Below are 12,047 nucleotides of genomic sequence, written 5' to 3' on the forward strand. Positions count from 1 at the left end.
TCAGCTTGAACTCGTAAGATTAAATGTCTCCAGCGCCTGAGGATTTTGAATTCTTTGACATATTGTCCTCCTAGAACAGTTATGGAACAGAGTGTATCGAATCTCACTGATTTGTGTCATTAAAAGTGTTAAAACTAGCAAAGTGCACAGAGCTCGCTGTTCACATGTCCTCGCATGGCGTCACGTGACTCCATTGTGTTGGTTTATTAATCTGAGTCTGCAATCACAATTCTTCATTGCAACACCTGCACTTTCCATCTCCATGATCCTGTACCCCAATGTTTGGATTGCAGAGCTCTGAGTTTCACATCCTGTGCTCTTTCAATCTTTGCTGATCATTCAATAATCTGGATGAAAGCAGTTCTAACGCTATCCCAGTCATCATAGCAGATTTTAAAGTGAGACTCTAGAGATTCAGATTTTAGTCCATTTACAAAATGCTGTTTTAAGAGGCCAGTGTCCTTGTCAAAACACTCCCTGTCATTTTAATCACCATGTTCTAGCCACGTCTGTCTGAAGCGTTCTTCATTATCTGCAACAATTCCCACTCTCTTCTGCAGGCATGAGGTAATTTATGCCCAATTAACCTCTGCAGGTTTCAGTTCTTGTCAAATAAATAAGACAAGGTTCGAACAGCTTCCCATCCTGCCTCAATGTTTTCTTGAGACTCACCTATCCTGGTTTCAACATTTTCAGTTAGCTATCTTTGGTCATTGTCCCTTAAGTTGACATTAAGAATCATTGCCCCATGGGTGTAGAGTGTATATTTTCTGCATGTGCAGAACTTGCCAAACCTTGCGTGACTTTTTATAAACATCTGGTAATTCCTTTGACCACTTGTCAACTTCCTCTGGTGTAGCTGGCAGGTATGTGCCTTCAAAAGATGTTTAAACAGAACAGAAGGGTGTTAAAACCATTAAAGCAACCTATTTGACTGATCAGACCGAGATACACAGACAATTCAAACATCATTTTCCAAAATACAAAATTGTCAAATTCTGTATACACTATATTGTGTACTCTTAATTTCCAGCAGTTCAAGAGGTTATTCTTATGTTATAAGTTTAGCCTATGCTTATTGTTCACTCGGCAGTTAAGAAAACAAATGAATCACATGTAGGCAATTCTGCTTATTTTTTCACTAGTGAGAAGTCACACTTATCAATTCTTTCTGAACCCTAGTTCAGAATTACTTGTTTCAAACTCTATCTGTATCTCTCAGCTGAGGGTAATTTACCTTTGGTTTCACAATTTTGGCTCTATGAAATCTTAGTCTAGCTCTACTAGAAAAAAAATCACAACTAACAGTATTGGTAAATTCAATTGCACCATTTCTTGACTCTCACACAATGAATAATTGTACCAATTTTTAATTCTCAAATAAAATAAAATAAAATAACAAATAAAAATAGAATTCTTCAGTTCATTCACAGATAAGACTAAATATACCATGGTACTGATTTCTGCTTAACTCATTAACTCCTAATGTTTCACACCCAGTCAGGAAATTCAAAGCTGAAGCGATTACATTAAGCTAAACATTTTAATAGTAGCTACTGATTTAAAATACAAGCAGTCAGAAATTCCAATTTCCTGCAGCAATTTCAGACCTAAGCTACAGTATTTCTATATTTCTAAATCTTCTACAGACTCTGGGTGACTGAACCAAATTGTCCTCTTTAACAATTCCTTTGTTATTGACTCCAAAAGTACTGCATCAAGCCTAAACACAACAGTGTTCACATTATAAGGTCCTTCAAACCCTGGATGACTGTACCAAATTGTTTTAACAATTCCCTCAGACTCCAAATAAAAGGACCAATCTATAAATTAACAGTGCTACATTTATGAGCACCTAATCCTTGATGAATGGATTGTTACATGGAATGGAATGCTACAGACTCCAGAGAAAGAACCAAGCTTGAATTTTACCATGCTACACTGAATATTGTGGCTACACAATATAAAATTACTGGTCTGCTTACTTAAGTGTGTTCTTTAAGAGAGCTGTTAAGTTTCACTCACCAAATTAGGATTTTTGATAGAGTCTTCAACTTGAAACAACTGTAGAATCTCCAAGACTTGTGAGTTGCAGTTGATGAGTTCTCTTCTTGCCATGGTGTCTCCTTTTGTAGTTGATGAGTTTTTTTCTTATCAATTTTCTGCAATCTGTTTGTTTGAGTGGCACTTCTATGACATAACACTGATTCGACCAATGGTGTGAGTTTGGAGCAGTGCTAACTGTTTGAGACTAGTCATTATTTTTGCAATTCTGTTTGGTGTTGCAGAAATTACACACTTCATCTTTCAAAGACATTTTTAAAAAAAGTTGACAAACATCTGTTTGAGTGTGTCTGTGATCTAAGGAATAACATGGTGTATGAGTTTAGAATGGAGATATCTTTCATTCACATTTGAGTTTAGTTGCATCTCAGATATGAAGCAAATTTCTTCAGCTGAAGATGGCCCACTGATACTGGGGCAGATGGGAGTGAGTCACAAAAGAAATGAAAAGAACACGTTTGTGTGTGATTAGTACTAAGGATTTCTCGACTTGTCATTTTTCTAGTCGACTAGTCCTCCACTAGTTGGCGGGTCAGGGTTTACCATATGAAAATTACAGTGACTCAAGTCCAAAACAGCATCAGTGTTGGAAAATGAAAAATAACTGAAAAATGAAGCAAGCTAAGCAGCTAACTACTCAACAAAAAAAAATAGTTAATCTAAGCTAAAAGATACACTTAAGAAAAAGTAGCAAGTTACACTGCAAGCTACATGCTAAAAGTAGCTTGCTACATTTAAGCTACTTTTTTTTCAACCAGATGCATGGAGCATACTGACGAAGACAAAGCATCTGAAAGACTTATTCACATGATGTTATGCACAGTATAGTGCAATACAATACAATATACAGTATGGTGCAGTATGAAATGTATGTGCATGTAAAAAAAAAAACATGTAAATTCATATTTATAAATGCTATCTATACAAACTCATGTGTTAAAAATTAAAAATCATTATTTTTACATTTTATTCTACTACCTCTAAAATAACATGCCCATTTGGACATAATTTACTTTGCACATTTAGGTATAAAAACTCATACATATACTATTTGTCATGTTTGAAGGAAGTCACGAGAGTGGGATCTAGATGCAGCTTAACTTTAATAACAAAAAAATAAAATACAAAAAATAGGGGAAACACTGGAACAGGGCAAGACTAGGAACTGGGAAACAAAACAAACATTACAAACAAGACAGCAACCAGAACATGAACTGGAGAAAAACATAACAACAGACAAAGTCTGAGCAGACATCAGGGCATTATATACACAAGGATTAATGAGGTAATGAACAGCTGGCAGTGATGAGGGCAATGAATTATGGGCAATATAGTCCGGGGAAAACAGAAGACAGAGGCTAAACAAAAGGCAAAACAACAGTGAATCTTGACACTATTCATCTTATCCTGTAATTCAAATTTCTTGTGTGTGTGTGAGCACATCTGGGCAATAACAATGTGATATCTAATGGTATCAGTTGGTAATACCATGGTACAGTGATATTACCATATTTATGTACTATTCTGTATTTACATGGTGCGTCAAATAATACTATGGTCCTACTATGATATGTCACTGTAAAGGGGGTTAAGGGAAAGGAGGAGGTGAGAACCGGCTTGACAATATAAATAATATTTTTATGTAAAACGGAAACCAAAAGACACAAACAGACACATAGGACAGACAGCTGCCCGTAAATGTTCTCTCTCTGTCACACCACCATCCGCCTTTATCCCTCTTGAAGGCTTGATTAGCCTGATAAGCGGTGTATAGAATCATGATCCGGCCCATGTCTGAGACCGTCTACCCATGCATCTTATCACATGTCTTGTTGAGCGTGTTGCCACGGAGACATAGCGTGTGTGGAGGCTTCACGCCATCCACCGCGGTGTTATGTATACCTTGTCTTGTTTCACTGTTGCCCTTTTGTTTGCCATTTTTGTCACTTTTGCATTCCTTAGTTTTCACTTTTGTCCCTTGTGTAACTCCATAGTCTCTTTGTTAGCTTTCGTGTTCACCGTTCATTGTTTGCACCTGCCCTCGTTAATTTGCCATTTTGCTTCTGTTAATCACCTTGTTATCTTGTTTGAGTTCTGTTTGTTCATTGGCCCCTTTGTCCCATGTTTATGTATTTATACCCCGGTTCTTGGTTCAGTCCTTGTCTATCGTTGTTTGTTGTTAGCCTGGTACGTGTTCCCTGCCCGAGTTCTCTGTTTGTTTTCATCGTGTTTAGTTTTATGTTTTATTTCCCCATTGAGGGTTGTTCCTTTGTGTTTACTTGTTTGTTTATTTAATAAAATCTAAACTGCATTTGGATCCGCATCTCCTCGTCTGCCTCCTTGCTCAAGCATTACACGCGGTATCCAAGCCCAACTCACCACGTACCCCACTGAGAACAAACCACATTATAGCAACCACGAGGAGGTTACCCCATGAGACTCTACCCTCTCTAGCAACAGGGCCAATTTGGTTGCTTAGGAGACCTGGCTGGAGAGTGCATGTAGAACTTAATAAAGACCTTCATCACTGGCAAATGATAGGATGGATGGATGCATTTACAGGTCTGGTTTCTTTGATTTTAGATCCAGAATTATCTTTATTTTCCATATTTCAAAATATTCTGTGAGCGTTTTGGCAAGTGAGAGCGCAAACCAAATTATTCAGCAGCACGTGCCTGAGTTTCTGAGTCATTCCGATTGAATAGCGAACTGATACAGACCACCTTACTATCACGTTTGACAAATTCATTGTAAAGAATCGACTCAGATGAGTGATTCATTTGTGAGTCTTACATCTTTAGTTCTGATTCAAAACTGCCGATTGTGAACACCAGGTGCACGCACCAGATGCACGCTTCTGTCAAAGCAATACCGCTACCTAAACAAAATTATAGCTTCCCTACTGAAAAGCTACTTGCTTTTCAGTAAAAAAAGTTAAAAGCTCCACCACCAGTTGAGTCCTGTCCTGCACGGGGGTAGGCTCCTATCTCCAGTAGGATCTGATGGTTCAGAGTACAACTTCTTCAGACTGCCAGACGAGGCTAACGGCATTATATTAAAAAAAATGTAATCTAAAACTTTAATCAAATCTGTGAGTCTTCCTGATATAACCAAGTTAACCAATACGTTCCCTTTCAAGGGTTTCAAAGTCCCAACCCCTGAAGGGTTCTTCCATAGCATCAACTTCTGATCTAGCATCTCCTTCTTGAAAAGGAATGCTAAGTGACAATAGACTTACAGTTACAAGTGTTTTCTAAACTTAAGGGTTTCTTGCAACCTGGCCCTGATACGTGGAAAATGTATTTAAAGTAAAGTTACAGAACAAAATACTTTGTACTAGTGTTGTCACGATACCCAAATTTCAGTAGTCAGTACAGATACCAGTGAAATTTAACAGTTCTCGATACCACAGCAAAAATATGCTAATATGGTAATGTTCTACTGAACACAGTCCTTTAGCCTATTTAAAGTTTAAGTTCAAAATAAATTTGTAAATAATAAATTAAAATAAATGCATGTTTCCTTCAAGTGTCAATTAAGAATTCATTGCTTCTCAATGGTAGGCGCCTAAAGTACCATCGAAAGTTGATAGGGCAGACATTAGAATGAGTCATCGCCGATGCGTAGGGCACGCGATCGGCCCGAGGTTATCTAGAGTCACCAAAGCGGCCGGGGCAGACACGAGGCCCGTCCCGGATGGGTTTTGGGTCTGATAAATGCACGCATCGAGGGGCCCATGGGGTCAGCGCTCGTTTGCATGTATTAGCTCTGGAATTGCCACAGTTATCCAAGTATGTGGGGAGCGATCAAAGGAACCATAACTGATTTAATGAGCCATTCGCAGTTTCACTGTGCAGACGGTATGCACTTAGACCTGCATGGCTTAATCTTTGAGACAAGCATATGTTACTGGCAGGATCAACTAGGTAGCCGACATGACCGGCGAGCGCACGCTGGGGGTCCTACATTTAATGCATTGCTTAAGTGTTTTTTAAGTAGGACCCTTCTGAAATCTGTTTTATTTTTTTTTTTTAAATTAAGAATTCTGTATTTTAAAGTTGATTTAATTTCATCATCAAAATGGTGTCTAATAAAATTAATTCTTAACAATTTTAACAAGTGAAAAAAGTATTTTTCAACATATTATTGCATTTTTAACAAAATTTTATTCAGTAAAACAGCCCTCTTGCTTGTGATACATTGCTTAATTTGTGATTTATATAAATGTTGACTACATGTGCTGTGCGCCTCACAGTGGATTAGTGCTATGCTCTGTCATCAGCGCAAATGATTCTCAGTGTTTCCAGTGTATGAGCAGTCTGCTTCACACATTCATTTAAAACACACAGCTCATACAGACTAAGATTGCAGCCTTTTGTGGTTTAATAATCAAACTAGGACATATTATGATTTTAATTTGATTAATTGTGCATTTCAGTGTAAAAAGAGTAATAGAGCACACGTGTGCCAGTCAGACAGCGTGCGGGTAACAAATACGGTGCGGTAATACATTATAAACACTGGTACCGTAACCTGTTTTTTTTATTTTAGTATCGACTTGGTACAAAAGTACTGGTACTTTTGACATCACTACTTTGTTCCATCCAACATTGAGAGCCACAATGAGTTGACACAGACCCACTGTGGTAGAACTAAATTGACTAATCAGTGCAGCCCCATCTGTTTTAAAATAAGAGGTTAGACTTAAAACCACACTACAGCCTTACTGCGGAACTTGTGTGTCTGTGTGTGCAAACCTCTCTCTCTGTCTGTCTGTCTGTCTGTCTGTTCTGGGCAGTATGAAAAGGCATTAAACACTTCACTTAATTAAAAATAGCTCAGAGCTCATATTTGACACACATACTCATGTATGGTTCATATGCAAAAAAAAAATTTATTTCATTGTTCTGAGACAGTAAACTTGTAGCCTGCATCAGCTGACTTGTTCAACTCCTAAAACCGCCCCCGAGTATAAAATTATATAATCACGATCATGCTTCGATATTTATATGTCCTGATGGAACATTAACAGTCATAAGCGGTCATAATTACAAAGCTTAGACCCTCTACTTTTCACACAAAACTATAATTTTTTTAATTAATTTACATGAATGTTTAAATTCCTACTTCCGCCACCAATATACAGATAAAAATCAAGTATGATTATGAATTTGAATATTTTTCATATTGCTCAGATTTGATGAACATAGACAAGCCATATATCAAACATAAGCACTCATTCTCCAGATTATGTATATATAATTCCCCTTCTGTCACTCACTCGACGTTGTGTCGAATTAAGTGACAGAAGGGGTCTTCCTTGGGAGCCTCGCGTACCTCTGAACTTGAGAAAAGCCAGACAGAATTTGCACGTCCCACCCTCGGTCATACAGGAAGTGGCCGTATGTGGCTTCTGAAGTGGCCGTAGTGGCTTCTGTCAGTCAGATTTTTTCTTCGGAGCCGAGTGGTTGTGCAACAGCAAGCTGAGTTTACCACTGTTCCACTCACCTCTACTGGCAAGAAGCACTGCTGTTGGATCTTACGGCACATTTTCAGCTGGCATTCTCTCTCTGCACGCTGTGCAGTCCATGCCCCTGGGAGCTTTGAAAGCTTTGCTTTCACTGCCTAAAAGAGTGCTTTCCCCTCCTAAAAGAGTTTGTTTCTCTAAAATAGTTTGAGTTTTCACCCCGACATGCTCGCTTCCGTCTGAGCTCGGGATGAGTGTGGCTCGCCTCACGGCAGCCGGCATTCTCCCTTGAGCCCCCGGAATTGGACGATGACATCGCCGCTGCATCGGACAGCGTCCGAAGACACCTTTCTAGGACCTCTTCCTCAGTCTCTAACCCACCCCAAGGTAAGTGCTTTGAGTCTTTTCTCAGCACCCAAGCCTCAGGACGCTCTTCTGCTTACCAACGTGCTATTTCCTGCTCCCCCCCCCCGCCGCGAAGCCCGCCCGGTACGTCAAAAGCGATCGTCGCTCTAGTGCCCCTCATGAGGAGTTTGGATGCACGGCTTTTGCTGTCCAACCTGTCACGCTGGTTGGCCGGGACCATCCAACTCGGCTACGCGATTCAGTATGCCAGGCACCCGCCTCATTTCAGTGGTATTTTCTCCACCTCCATACGCGGCAAAAAAGCCAGCGCTTTACGGGCAGAGATCACGACTATGCTTCTCAAGAATGCGATAGAGCCCGTCCCTCTAGCAGAGATGAAGAAGAGTTTCTACAGGCCTTACTTCAACATACCCAAAAAAGGTGGTGGGTTGCGACCAATCTTGGACTTGCAAGTTCTCAACCAGGCCTTACACAAACTCTTTCAAAATGCTCATGCAGAAACAGATTCTGACCTGTGTTTGACAGCTAGATTGGTTCGCGGCGGAAGACCTGAAGGACGCGTCCTTCCACGTCTCCATCTTGCCTTGACACCGACCCTTCCTACGGTACCCGTTCGACGGCCAGGAGTATCAGTAAGACACAAACTCCATTTTACAATCTCAGAGTTGAGTCCTCCCCTTCGGCCAGTCCCTGTCCCCTCGCGTCTTTACCAAGGTTGCAGAAGCAGCTCTGCATACTCAATTACCTCAACGACTGGCTCATCCTGGCTCACCCTCAAGAGTTACTATGCGCTCACAGGGACCAGGTGCTCAGACACCTCAGCTGACTAAGGCTTCAGATCAACTGGGAAAAAAGCAAGCTCACCCCGGTTCAGAGCATCTCTTTTCTCGGCATGGAGTTAGACTCAGTCTCAATGACAGCGCATCTCACCAACGAGCGCATGCATTCAGTGTTCAGGTGCCTCACTCTCTATGAGCCCGGCACAGCGGTTCCTCTAAAACAATTCCAGAGGCTCCTGGGGCATATGACATCCTCAGCCGTGGTCGCGCCACTCGGGTTGATGCACATGCGACCGCTTCAGCACTGGCTACAGACTCAAGTCCCAAGATGGGCATGGCGCAGCGGCACATACCGTGTGATAATCACCCCCTCCTGCCATCAGACTTTCAACCCTTGGCCAGACCTCTGTTTTCTGCAGACCAGAGTCCCCCTACAGCAGGTATCCAGACGTATCGTGGTCACCATAGATGCCGCTCAACAGTTATGGTTGGGGAGCCGTGTGCAATGGGTACGCTGCCGCTGGCGTGCGCTCTCGTCATATGTCACAACTTGTCTGCCATCTCCTCCTTTGGAGTCAGCAGCAACTCAGGTCGCTGCATGCCACTCATATCTCTGGCAACCATAACGCGACTGCGGACGCACTGTTGCGACAGTTTTCACCCAGCGGAGAGCTGGTCCAGCTGATTTGGGACCGATTCAGCATGGCAAAGATAAATCTCTTTGCCTCCCTGGACAACTCCCACTGCCCGCTTTGGTTCCTGCTGACAGAAGCCACTCTCGGGACAGACGTGTTGGCACACAGCTGGCCCCGGGGGCTGCGCAAGCACACATTTCCCCCAGTGGCTCCTTATTGGCCCACCCGGACCTGGTTCTCAGATCTTATGCTCCTCACGACAGCACCTTCCTGGAAAATCCCCCTGAGGAAGGACCTTCTTTCTCAGGAACGGGGTACCCTCTGGTACCCACGCCCAGGCCTCTGGAACCTCTACGTCTGGCCCCTGGATGGGACGCGGAAGATCTAAGTGATCTACCACCTGCAGTCGTAGACACGATCAACCAAGCCAGAGCTCCCTCCACCAGGCAAATTTACACCCTGAAGTGGCACTTGTTCGCGAATTAGTGTTCTTCCCGAGCCGAAGACACGCAGAGATGCACAGTTCCTGCAGGAGAGGCTGGAGGGGAGGCTGCCCCCCCCCACCTTGAAGATGCATGTGGCCGACCACGACACAGTTAATGCCAAGTCCTTGGGTAAGCACGACTTGATTATCATGTTCCTTAGAGGCGCCTGGAGACTGAACCCTCCTCGGCCAAGCCTGTTCCCCTCCTGGGATCTCTCAGTGGTTCTCTAGGGACTGCAGAGACTCCCCTTTGAGCAGCTTGACTCAGTTGAGCTCAAGGCCCTCTCCCTGAAGGCAGCCCTCCTGATAGCGTTAGCCTCCAACAAGAGGGTTGGGGACCTGCAAGCATTCTCTGTCAGCGACACCTGCCTGCAGTTCGTTCCGGCACATACTCACGTTATCCTGAGATAACGTGCCCAAAGTTCCTACGACCCCCTTCAGGGATCGGGTCATGAACCTGCAAGCACTGCCCCAGGAGGAGGTAGACCCAGCCCTTTCGTTGCTGTGTCCGGTACATGCTTTGCGTATCTATTTGGACCGCACACAGAGCTTTAGATGTTCTGAGCAGCACTTTGTCTGCTTTGGCGGATGGTGGAAAGGGACCGTTGTCTCCAAACAGAGGTTAGCTCACTGGGACATTGATGCCATCTCACTGGCTTACCAGACCCAGGCCGTGCCCGCCCCCTTGAGGGTTCGAGCACACTCAACGAGAAGTGTGGCATCCTCGTGGGCACTGGCCAATGGCACCTCCCTAGCAGAGCAGCAGGCTGGGCAACACCCAATAACTTTGCGAGATTTTACAATCTCAGGGTTGAGTCGGTCTCGTCCCATGTTTTGTCAGGTCTGAGCCAGTAGAACTCGGCAATGTGGAACAGCCGACTGGGTGTTCCGCTTGCAAACGGAACCCTTCACCAAGTTGATCCAGTGCGTCTTCTCTCCCAGGTTAGCCACTAAGCGTCGATTCCTGGATGTTCTCCTTCCTAGCCTTCTGGCCTGCGAATTCAGCGGAGCAATTCGCGCAGACACACTACGAGCCACAGGTGCTCTGTACTGGGGTAGGGCTCCACAGGCTTAATTCCCTCTTCAGGCAACTCCCTGTGATGTATTTTCCGTGGTACGGTCCCGCTGTCAGCGGACACATGTCTCCCTTGGGCACTCCCGCTGCCCCCGGTCACCGCAATCCACAACATGAAGTTTAAATGAACTCAAATAAGTATCTTTTATTCACCGTGCCCCGCCCCTTTTCCACACTCCGCTCTTCCAAATTTTGTCATTTCTGTTTGTATTGAAGCTAATCAGAGTCTGTGGAATGGGGGGGGGGCATGGTCCTGTGTCGGTCTGCTGGAGAAAGAACAGTATGCCTCCTAACCTGGTTTACAACTATCCCTAACACCCATCTCTTGTTATAGTGATGCGGAGGGAGACCATAAAGGAATGCGAGAGCATCAGTGAGAGAGAGTGACCTAAAAGCACAACAGCGAGAGCATCTGAGAGTGTGCTACATCTATTACGTTTATGTTTATAACGAGTCAAGTGCAAATTAAAGTACGGACCTTGAACCTGCTTTGTTGTCTCCTGACTCCTCCATTGCCCACAAACTAAGATTCCATCACAGTGGTGTCAAAACCCGGGAATGGAGGAGTTAGGGATAATTGTGAACCTGGTGACGAGGCTTACCGCTCTCTCTTTTCTGCAGACCGACACAGGACCACACCACCCATGCAACACAGTCGATCAAAATGGATTACGTGCACACCACCCATGCCACAGAGTCTTTCAAAATGGATTACGTGTGGGAGTACAAAAAGTATTTTTCACCAAGAGTTGATGGTGTGAGTCTATACCACCCCTCCTACTATGTGAAAATGCTAGTGAGGTGTTTTTCTGTTTCTCTAAATGTTTGTTTTTTCTGACACCCGCAGAGGTAAATTGGACCTGGCAGATCACATTCGGACAGCTATGACACACTGCACTTTTTCATAATACAAGCGTTTAATTGTTATACATGTAATTCAGTTTTTAGGTTTCAACTTGTTAATAATTTGTGTTAAAATGTGTAGTTGATATTACATTTCCAACAATGACAGCTCATATTATTTCACATGCAAGTTCAACATTAAAGAAAATTACAATTGTACTTTTTAAAATTTATTTGTCACCCTATATTTTTTAGAGGCTTAAATGTGATTTAAAATTGTTATAAACTGAATATAAAATAAAACATACACTTTCACATGTGTATGTATAAATAT

General features: G+C 43.0%; 1 protein-coding gene across 2 annotated transcripts in view; it reads right to left on the bottom strand.

Annotated features, from left to right (window-relative positions):
• LOC127624007 (E3 ubiquitin-protein ligase TRIM9) overlaps positions 1–12,047 on the bottom strand; it is a 167,196-nt gene that overhangs the window by 111,296 nt on the left and 43,853 nt on the right. The window lies entirely within an intron of this gene.

This window comes from Xyrauchen texanus, chromosome 30, assembly GCF_025860055.1.
Source record: "Xyrauchen texanus isolate HMW12.3.18 chromosome 30, RBS_HiC_50CHRs, whole genome shotgun sequence".
NCBI lineage: Eukaryota > Metazoa > Chordata > Actinopteri > Cypriniformes > Catostomidae > Xyrauchen > Xyrauchen texanus.